The sequence below is a fragment of the Oryctolagus cuniculus genome, chromosome 8 (genome assembly GCF_964237555.1).
Source record: "Oryctolagus cuniculus chromosome 8, mOryCun1.1, whole genome shotgun sequence".
Classification (NCBI taxonomy): domain Eukaryota; kingdom Metazoa; phylum Chordata; class Mammalia; order Lagomorpha; family Leporidae; genus Oryctolagus; species Oryctolagus cuniculus.
Window position 1 is genome coordinate 124,164,671 of NC_091439.1, and position 10,803 is coordinate 124,175,473.

Sequence of the window (10,803 nt, forward strand, 5' to 3'; positions counted from 1 at the left end):
TAAAAATAAAAATAAAAATAAAAACAAGGAGAAACAAAACACATTGCCCTCAAATGACTGACAGCAGGATCTAACTCCAGTGTGCACTCTGGACTTCACACCCAGAGATGCTCCCGAGACTGCACTGCTGGCAGGTGACGTGGACGGCACAGGTCTCCTTGGTTCACACCTGGAGTAGCAGGGGCTTATGAGAGGCAGTGCATACAGCTGCTGTGGTCCGGATATGGCTTTGGATGTCGCATGTCCCCAAAAGGCCCCCATGGTAGAAGCCTGTTCCCTAAGGTGGTGGCATTAGGAGGAGGGGAAACCTTTAGGAGGTGGGGCTGAGTGGGAGGCCTTCGGGTGATGCGGGTTGTTCCAAACACCTGAGCTCGGGCCCAGGCGCTCTGCTTCCTGGCTCACCACGTGATCTTTCCTGCACACACAACACAGAGCCTCACCAGGGTCTGCACCAGGTCCCCAGACTTGAACCTCCAAACCTGTGAGCTAAACAAACTTTTTTCCTTACCAGAGTGAGTTGCCTCTGGTATTTCACTGTAGTATCGAAAAGCTGACTAATGCCATGGTGACTGAGAAACCTTCCTGTTTTCCTGGTATTTTTTATTTTAAAAGTATTTTCCCACGCCACTGGGAAGCATCACTATTCAGACATGGACACTGACCTAGTGTTCTAATCAGATAAAGGCTATTTCTCATCGATGAATAAACAGAATGAAAGAAATTGTCACAACAAAATGGACTTACATCATTTGTCACATGAACACCAAACAAATCCTGATCCATGATATTGGACAGACAAGCAAATGGGGAGACAGCAGATCTGCTCTCAGTCCCGGGCATCAGATGAGACACCAGCTCAGAGTCTTCACACTCTTTACCCGAAAAGTCTAGGAAGAAGCAAATGGAAAACCATTCTCCTATGAAACATAAACCATTTGAAACTAATCAAATTCATTTATACCATTATTACCAGAAAATTTATTGGAGGTTTGTTTTAAGCAAACACTCTGGGGATTGTATTGCTGGATCACCACTGTGAAGACTTTCTTCTCCCTAAACCAAACTCATTCTAGCATCTGCTAGTGGCTCTACCACTCGGTGGTCCCATGTGGCGGCTCCGTGCGTCCACCTACTGCGAACTTACGTGGACACTGTTTACTAAGGGGGATGCAGATGCTTCATTGAGCCCTATTGGATCCAAGGACCTGAGCTCAAAAACTGGGGTCACCTACCTGCCCTCTACAATGGCTTCATTTTCAGATTCCTCTCAAGACGCAGGGGAGTATTACAGCTGCCAAGTTTCGCATAATGGAGTTAAAGCTGGCTTCGCCGCCTACTCTCCTGTGTTAACTCTACTGTGCATACACCCGCAGATGGCAAGGAAGTCCCACTTCCCTCACCAGGAGGCAAAAGTGGAGAGGGACACTTCCGGTCCCTGTGCAGCTCACCCATCTCACCGCAGGCCTGAACAGTGGGTCTGGTAGAGGAAGATACTCAATGTCCAATCAAATCATTCTCTCTCTCTCTCTCTCTCTCTCTCTCTCTCTCTCTCTCCACCGTCCCCATGTCTTCCTTCCGTGCTTCTAGTGTGCTGATTTCTTGAATCCCATGTGTCCTGCTCTCCCTCTGTGAATGATTCACTCTCTTCTGTGTCTTCCTCTTTCTGCTCCTCCTTGTCCCATTTCTTCCTCTTTTTAAAAGCTTTCTTTTTATTTTATTTGAAAGGTGGAGAGACAGACATGAATCTTCCATCTACTGAGTCACACCCCAAATGCCTGTAACAGTTGGCACGGGGCCAAAGCCAGGAGCCTGGAGCTGCATCAGGTCTCCCTCGTGGGTGGCGGGGACCCAAGTGCTTGAGCCATCATCTGTTGCCTCCCAGCTTGTGCATTAGCAGGAAGCTGGATGGGAAGTGGAATAGCTGGGACTTGAACCAGGCACTCAGATGTGGGATCAGGTGTCCCAACAGTGACTTTACGGCTGCACCGAAAGCCCACCCCATCCTCTGTTCCTCTTTCCCTCACAGCTTTCTCTGTACTTTGTGTTCCTGTCTCTCTCCTTCTGTCTTTGTATCCATGCATTTATCTATTTACATCTCCATTTCCATCTGTCTGACAATCTTCCTGTGTTTGTTTCTCATCTCTTTCTCTCTCCGAATGTCTCTACATCGCTTTTGTCTCTTTTTTCTTTACTTTTTTAACACACACTTCTCTGTGTCTTCCCCTATCAGTCTGTGCCTTTCTTTGATCTTTCTGTATTTCAGGTCCATGTGACCACTAGGGAGATAGATTCTACTGTCTTCCCCATTCATCTAAAAGAGACAGGCACTGTAGTTCTACCTGGGGGATGGACAAGTGTTCTACTCAGGGCTTTGCTTTATTTCACTGAACGTGAAAATCATGTTCTCTTACTCAGTCTCATCCCTAGGACTCCCACATTAATTGCTCATTTGATTCCAAGTTTAGGAGGGGACTATGAATACCAAGGTTTAATGCCTGACCCTTAAGCCTCCACAATTAAATGTATAACTTGGATTTATTTTTCCTATAAAGAATAATCCTTTGATGTTTAACCTTTGTGATCATCTTGACGGAGGCAGGGAGGTAGCAAGAGCAGAGAGGAACTGAGGTCTGCCAGCCCCAGCCCTTGTGACGATCTGGCCCACACTTACCAAACTGCCTGCCCCCGCACCACTTAAATCCCCTTTCCATGCACAGCCCCCCACCCCTTCTGTGTAGCGGAGGACTGCAGGTTCTGCAGTGTTGCAACTTAGAACCAGTGCCAGTTAGAAATACTCAATATGGCTGCAGGCTGTGCCCCCATGATGATCTTCAGCTCAACACAGGGTCACTAATATTACCATGGGTGACACTCCTGTTCCCATCACACACCTGACAGCATGACACTTCTGATTTCAAAGGGCAAGGAAGCAGGTGGCACTCCAAACTCCACAAATTTGAATGTCTGATTAAGGCCCACAGCCCTTATTCCTCCAAATGGTATAAAAAGACAGCCCCCAAGCCATGTTGATTGCAACTCTCTCTCCTGGCTTTGCCTGCACTCCTTCCTGTATACTTTCACTTCTCACGTAAATAAATCTTGCTTGTCTATTGGCCTCTACCTACGTCTCTTCCTTGAATTCCTTCCTGTGATGGTGCAAGAAGCTGGACCAAGCCAATCCTGTGGCCACACACAGCAACCTGAGGAAGGGGTTGCACAATCTGACTGTATCAGATACCTCTGGCTTGTACATCTTAAAGAATGCCACATGAATTTCACCTCAACAACAACAGCAAAAACATGTTGCCTGTTACTTGTCATCTCTTGTGCACATGGCTCTTCTTGGAAGTTCTATTAGTTTCCTAATGCTGATGTAAGAAACTGACACCATCTTTGTGGCGTAACATAAGCCAAATCTGTCAGAAGGTGGAAATTGGTGTCATTGGGCTAAAGCAAGTCATAACAGGGCTCTCTGCTTGTTCTTTTTGGGTGTCCTGGGAGGGCTCTTAGAAGCTGTCTCTCTGGTTCCTCCCACCTTCAGAGCCAGCTGGTCGGTTAACTCTTCCCATGCCATGGCCCTCTCACTCTGATGCTCCTGCCTCCCTCTTCATCAGGTCCACCCAGACAGTCTGCGCGTCTCCCCAAGCCAAGAGCAGCAGATCAGAAGATGTGATTTGATCTGCAGGCTTCATCCTCCCTTTGCCACAAAACATTCAGGCTCCTCAGATGAGGATCTGGACATCCATGGAGGCGGGGAAGGGTCTCACCCTGCCAACCCCAGAAGTCACCCCAGAGGAAAAGGAGATCACCGCCCCACTGCACCACACCCCTCCAATTCTGGATGACAGCCATGGCTCGGAGACACTGGGTTCTTTCCCATGAAACTGACCCATGACTGGTGAACTTCTCACTCCCTGGCTGAAAAGGCCAACATTTTGCCTTGTCCCTCACAAGCCTTCCATATTCCAATATAATCATGGATCCTGAAATAGGAAGAAGTCAAAGCAGCCCACCAGAACCATGGTTTTCTCCTTGTTTCTAGGGGAAGTGAATGAAAACAGAATCCTGCCACATTCGCACATCTTCTTAGCTCTCTCTGTCTCCCTGCTAAGGACACTGAGTGCAAGACCTGCTTCCAGAACCTTAATTTGTCATAGATTCATTATTTTTCTTTATATTTTTGTCATTTTCTTTCTTGTGCAGTTTTGTCCCTTCCTGAATCAGATGGGCGATGCCTTATCTCCCTCACCGCCCACTTTGTACTGAGGGAGTCACAACGCACTGATGGTTCTAAAGAAATATGCCAACATGCCTCTTCTCATAGTTTCAAAGCTATTCACATTGAAAAGTTGAACTAAGTGGAGAGTGTCACTATCCACTAAAGGACAAATAATATCAATAGGTAAAGAAATATTCTATAATAAATTAAGACCAAGCAATGGGGTGCTTCTTCATGATTGTACCAGAAAAAAAATAGAACTATTTTAAGCATTTAGTGTCAAATGAAATCTACAGTGACTTACCTAATTCCGGACAATAAAAGATTCTTATCAGGGTAAAATTTCCACAGCATAAACTGAAGGATTTTTAGGGGGTTTGTTTTTTTGTATATTCTCTTTGCAATAGTTATGTCTTTATCTTCCAAACTTCCGTTTTATCTCAGCATAGTTAGATATGTTTTACTTTATGGGCCTTCTGTTCCTCTTACCTATTTCTGAAAGAGGGAGTCGGTATTCCTGGCTCCCATCAGCCAGCTTAGAAACAGTCAGGAGGAAGGAACCCAAGCTCTTCTGGATCCTGGCATTGTACGCCTTCACTGTGGCAACGAAGTCCTCTGGAAGATGGCGGAGAACACCTGTGAACAAGGAAGTCAGATGGGTCTGACCGCTCAAACCAGGAGCAGAGGATGGCCAAGGTCTGGGAGACACGGGGCCAAAATCTTCTTAGGGACAGCGGATTAAGCTGCTGCCTGGGATATCCTCATCCCATATCAGCTTCCTGCCAGTGCACCCTGGGAGGCAGCCAATGACTGCACAAGCACTTGGACCTCTGCCAGCTATGTGAGAGACTGGGATTGAGGCTCCTGGTCCAGCCCCTATTGTTATGGGCATTTGGAGAATGAACCAGCAAATGGAAGAATTTTCATTCATGTGTGCACTCGCTCTTTTTCTCCCCTCCTCCACTTGCTCTCTGCTTTGCAAGTAGATGAAATAAATACATATTTAAACTGTATATTTTAAAAATATAGATGGAAATATACTTCTAAATATAAACTCTTTTACTCATGGACACAAAAATACATAAACTAAAGTCAAAACTAATGTGTAATCCTACCATTCAGGGATATAGGTTATAAAGATTTTGGTGATTAGAATCACCTTCTAACTAGGGTACAGTATTCAGCTTAACAACAGAATGTTCATACTCAGCATTGTATTTGGTGCATTTTCCCATGTCATAGACTTCATTTAAAAAGAAGAATTTTAGCGGTCAGCATTGCAAGCAGATAAAGCCACCACCTGCAATGCTGGCATCCCATATGGGCACCAGCTCATGTCCCAGCTGCTCCACTTCCAATCCAGGCCCCTGTTAATGTACCAGGAAAGGCAGTGGAAGATGTCTCTTGGACCCCTGTACCCACCTGCAAGATCTGGATAGAGTTCCAGGCTCCTGGCTTTTGCCTGGTGCAGCCCTAGCTACTGCAGCTATTTGGGAAGCCAAGCAGCAAATGTTGGTTGGTGTGTGTGTGTGTGTGTGTGTGTAACTCTGCCTTTCAAATAAATAAATTTTTTAAAGGAGGGGGTGAGCCAGAGCCGTGGCTCACTAGGCTAATCCTCCACCTGCGGCACCAGCACACTGGGTTCTAGTCCCGGTTGGGGCGCCAGATTCTGTCCTGGTTGCCCCTCTTCCAGTCTGGCTCTCTGCTGTGGCCCGGGAAGGCAGTGGAGGATGGCCCAAGTGCTTGGGCCCTGCACCCGCATGGGAGACCAGGAGGAAGCACCTCGCTCCTGGCTTCAGATCAGCACAGCGCGCCGGCCGTAGCAGCCATTTGGGGAGTGAACCAACAGAAAAAGGAAGACCTTTCTCTCTCTCTGTCTAGCTCTGCCTGTCAAAAAAAAAAAAAAAATGAGGGGGTGAGTCCAGTGCTGTGGCATAGCAGGTGAAGCTTCCACCTGCAGCACTGACAGCCCACATGAGTGCTGGTTCCAGTCCCAGCTCCTGGCTTCAGAATGGCCAAGCTCCAGCTGTTGCAGCCATTTGGGGAGGGAACCAATGGATGAAGATCTCTCTGCTTCTCTGTAACTCTGCTTTTCAAATAAATAAATCTTTAAGGTGGGGGCAGAAGTCTGCCTGTGGGTACTACACACATACACCATGTGTACACAAAGGCAGAGACCCGAAGGCTGTTTCTACAAGTCCAGGAGCACTAAAAATCAACAGCAACACCAGAAGCTGGAAGAGAGGTCTGGACCAGAGTCTCCCTTGAGGCCCTCAGCAAGGACCACCTCTGCCATGCTTCTGCATCTCCAGGGCTGTAAGACAATGCATTTCTTTTTCTTTTTTTTTTTATTTATTTTTTTGACAGGCAGAGTTCGACAGTGAGAGAGAGAGAGAAAGGTCTTCCTTCCGTTGGTTCACCCCCAGATGGCTGCTATGACCAGCCCACTGCGCCTATCTGAAGCCAGGAGCCAGGTGCTTCCTCCTGGTCTCCCATGCGGGCGCAGGGCCCAAGCACCTGGGCCATCCTCCACTGTACTCCCGGGCCACAGCAGAGAGCTGGACTGGAAGAGGGGCAACCGGGACAGAATCTGGCGCTCCAACTGGGACTAGAACCTGGGGTGCCGGCGCCACAGGTGGAGGATTAGCCTAGTGAGCCACAGTGCCAGCTGAGACAATTCATTTCTGCCATGTAAGCTACCTGGTTTGTACCACTTCATTAGAGCAGCTTTAAGAAACTAATCCTTGGTCATCACGTATTTCTACTGAGAACTTCAAAAATTAAAAAAAAAAATAGAAGAACATATAAGACTTGTTCATTTCTATGGGGTACAGTATACTGTTTCATCACATGTAAGCAGATCAATGAGGTAATTAGCCTTTCCATTTCCTTACCTTTAAAAAAAAAAGATTTCTTTATTTGGAAGTCAGAATACAGAGGGAGAGAGAGATTCTCTCCTTCCACTGGTTCACTCCCTAAATGGCTGCAATGGCCAAGGCTGAGCCAGGTGAAAGCCAGGAGTCAGGAGTCAGAAGCTTCATCAGGTCTTTCATGTGGGTTGCAGGGACTCAAGCACTTGGGAAATCTTCCACTGTTTTCCCAACACCTTTAGCAGGGAGCTAGATTGGTAGTGGAGCAGCTGGGACACAAACTAGTGCACACATGGGACGCCAGCATTGCCAGCGGAGCGTTTACCCACTATGCCACAGCAGCGACCCCTCCTTACCTTTTCTTTATATTTGCAGCCTGCCAGCTCCTCTCTCCCAATGCTGCAGAACTCTGGGCACAGGACAGCTCCATCCGAATCCCACACTAAGAGACATGACCAGACTCTAACAAGGCTTCTAACAGCCTGAGGTTGGGTTTCTAGGTGATTCTAGCCCTGCAAGCCTCACTTAAAGTGATAGTGGCCAGCAGAAATTTCCTATTTGTTCTAGCCAATGCATAGCTGGTAAGAGGCATTCAACCTCCCTTTTTGGAACATTTACTAGAAAGTGCATACAATTTTAACTATGAGAAACTTCAAAGAATTCAGGGAAAATGCAATTAAAAGATAAGCTTATTTTGGTGCAAAACAGTCTTGAAATTTATGTAAAGTTTTCCTTTTTAAAAATCACTTTCTCTTGCAATTGTTGTGTTTTAAATTTTTATTTATTTATTTGAGAGACAGAGAAATGGAGAGACAGAGAGCTCCCATCTGCTGGTTTGTGTCTCAAATGCCAATAACCATCAGGGCTGGGAAACAGGAAGGTGATCCAAGCCTCCCACATACGTGGCAGGAACCAAAGTACTCGAGTGTTACCTACCTTCTCCCAAAGTGCATATTAACAGAGAGCTGGAGCTGTCGCCAGATATTCCAACATGAAACATGGGCATCTTAACTGGCAGCCTAAACCACTCAGTCAAATGCCCGCCTTAAAGAGTGTTTTTAAAGGATCTATGAGATCAGTGTAACTGTTCATTGCGATCTTTGCCACATTTTCAGATGAGCCATAGCATTTTATTAATTTCTACCTTTAATTACAGCTGAGATTATTTTACATTTTGTTTTCTTTGTAACTTTAGTATTGGGAAAGTTATACATTTCAATAGATTATTTTGGCAAATTATAAACATTTTTCTGTTGATTTTCTTGGCTTTTTACATAGCCAGAGATTTTATCTGTAAACAACAATTACAAAAATAAGATGCGACATTACTGAGTGTTTTACATGCCAAGCATTGTTTTAAGCATTTTGCATGTATTTTTAAAGATTGATTGATTGATTTGAAAGGCAGAGCAACAGAGAAAGGGGAAGAGACAGAGAAAGAGAGGGAGAGACAGAGATCTTCTGTCTGCTGGTTCACTCCCCAAATGGCCACAACAGCCAGGTCTAGGCCAGGGCAAAACCAGGAGCCAGGACCTCCATCGTGGTCTCTCCCATGTAGGTGGCAGGGACCCAAGTATTTATGTCACCTTCCACTGCCTTCCTAGACACATTAGCAATAAGTTGGATCAGAAGCAGAAGAGCTGAGACTCAAACCAGCATTTGATAGGGGATTCCTGCATTGCAAGTGGTGGTTTAACCCGCTGAGCCACAATGCTGGCCCCACTTTGCAGGTATTCACTCATTTAATCCTCATGGCAACTCTTCAAAGTGGGTGCTATTCCAATTGCCAGTTTTCAGATAAGAAAACAGGTCTGGTACAGAAATGTGCCATCAGTTCGTTGGAAGGGCGGGTGGCCCAGCACATTACTCCATCATACGCTGTAGTATTTCGCTGTTCACCTCGCCCACCTTTGCACTAGATGAAAATCATCCAATTTCCCTTTCTTTCCATTTGGCAATGATTAGAATTCCCAGAACACTATTTCCAGATAGGTGTTAAAATGATCATTCTTATCTTCTTCTTTATTTTATTTTTTTTAACTTTTATTTAATGAATATAAATTTCCAAAGTATGGCTTATGGATTACAATGGCTTCCCCCCCATAACGTTCCTCCCACCCACAACCCTCCCCTTTCCCACTCCCTCTCCCCTTCCATTCACATGAGGATTCATTTTCGATTCTCTTTATATACAGAAGATCAGTTTAGCATACATTAAGTGAAGATTTCAACAGTTTGCTCCCACACAAACATAAAGTGAAAAATAATAGATGATTTTTTAAATGATGATGAAATCAGATCAGACCTATTGTCATGTTTAATCCCAGTGAGAGTCAAGTTGGGAATTGATAATTTCTTCTTTTTTTTTTTTTTTTTTTTTTTTACAGAGGATCAGTTTAGTATACATTAAGTAAAGATTTCAACAGTTTGCACCCCCATAGAAACACAAAGTGAAATATACTGTTTGAGTACTCGTTATAGCATTAAGTCTCAATGTACAGCACATTAAGGACAGAGATCCTACATGAGGAGTAAGTGCACAGTGACTCCTGTTGTTGACTTTACAAATTGACACTCCTGTTTATGGCATCAGTAATCTCCCTATGCTCCAGTCATGAGTTTCCAAGGCTATGGAAGCCCCTTGAGTTCTCTGACTCTTATCTTGTTTAGACAAGGTCATAGTCAAAGTGGAGGTTCTCTCCTCCCTTCAGAGAAAGGTACCTCCTTCTTTGAAGACCTGTTCTTTCCACTGGGATCTCACTCACAGAGATCTTTCATTTAGGTGGTTTTTTTTGTTGTTGTTGTGTGTGTGTTTTTTTTTTTTCCAGAGTGTCTTGGCTTTCCATGCCTGAAATACTCTCATGGGCTTTTCAGCCAGGTCCGAATGCCTTTAGGGCTGATTCTGAGGCCAGAGTGTTGTTTAGGACATCCTCCATTCTACGAGTCTGCTAAGTATCTTGCTTCTCATGTTGGATCACTCTCCCCTTTATTTATTCTATTGGTTAGTATTAGCAGGTACTAGACTTGTTTATGTGCTCCCTTTGACTCTTAGTCCTTTCATTATGATCAATTGTGAAATGAAACTGATCACTTGGACTAGTGAGATGGCATTGGTACATGCCACCTTGATGGGATTGAAATGGAATCCCCTGGTGTGTTTCTAACTCTACCATTTGGGGCAAGTCAGCTTGAGCATATCCCAAATTGTACATCTCTTCCCTCTCTTATTCCCACTCTTATGTTTAACAGGGATCACATTTCAGTTAATTTTCAACACTTAAGAATAACTGTGTATTAATTACAGAATTAAACCAGTCATATTAAGTATAATAGACAAAAAAAACTACTAAGAGGGATAATGTATTAAGTTGTTCATTAACAGTCAGGGCTATGCTGATCAAGTCACCGTTTCTCATAGTGTCCATTTCACTTCAGGAGGTTTCCTTTTTGGTGTTCAGTCAGTTGTCACCGATCAGGGAGAACATATGGTATTTGTCCCTTTGGGACTGGCTTATTTCACTCAGCATGATATGTTCCAGATTCCTCCATCTTGTTGCAAATGACTGGATTTCATTGTTTCTTACTGCGGTATAGTATTCTAAAGAGTACATATCCCATAATTTCTTTATCCAGTCTACCGTTGATGGGCATTTAGGTTGGTTCCAGGTCATGGCTATTGTGAATTGTGCTGCAATATACATTAGGGTGCAGACC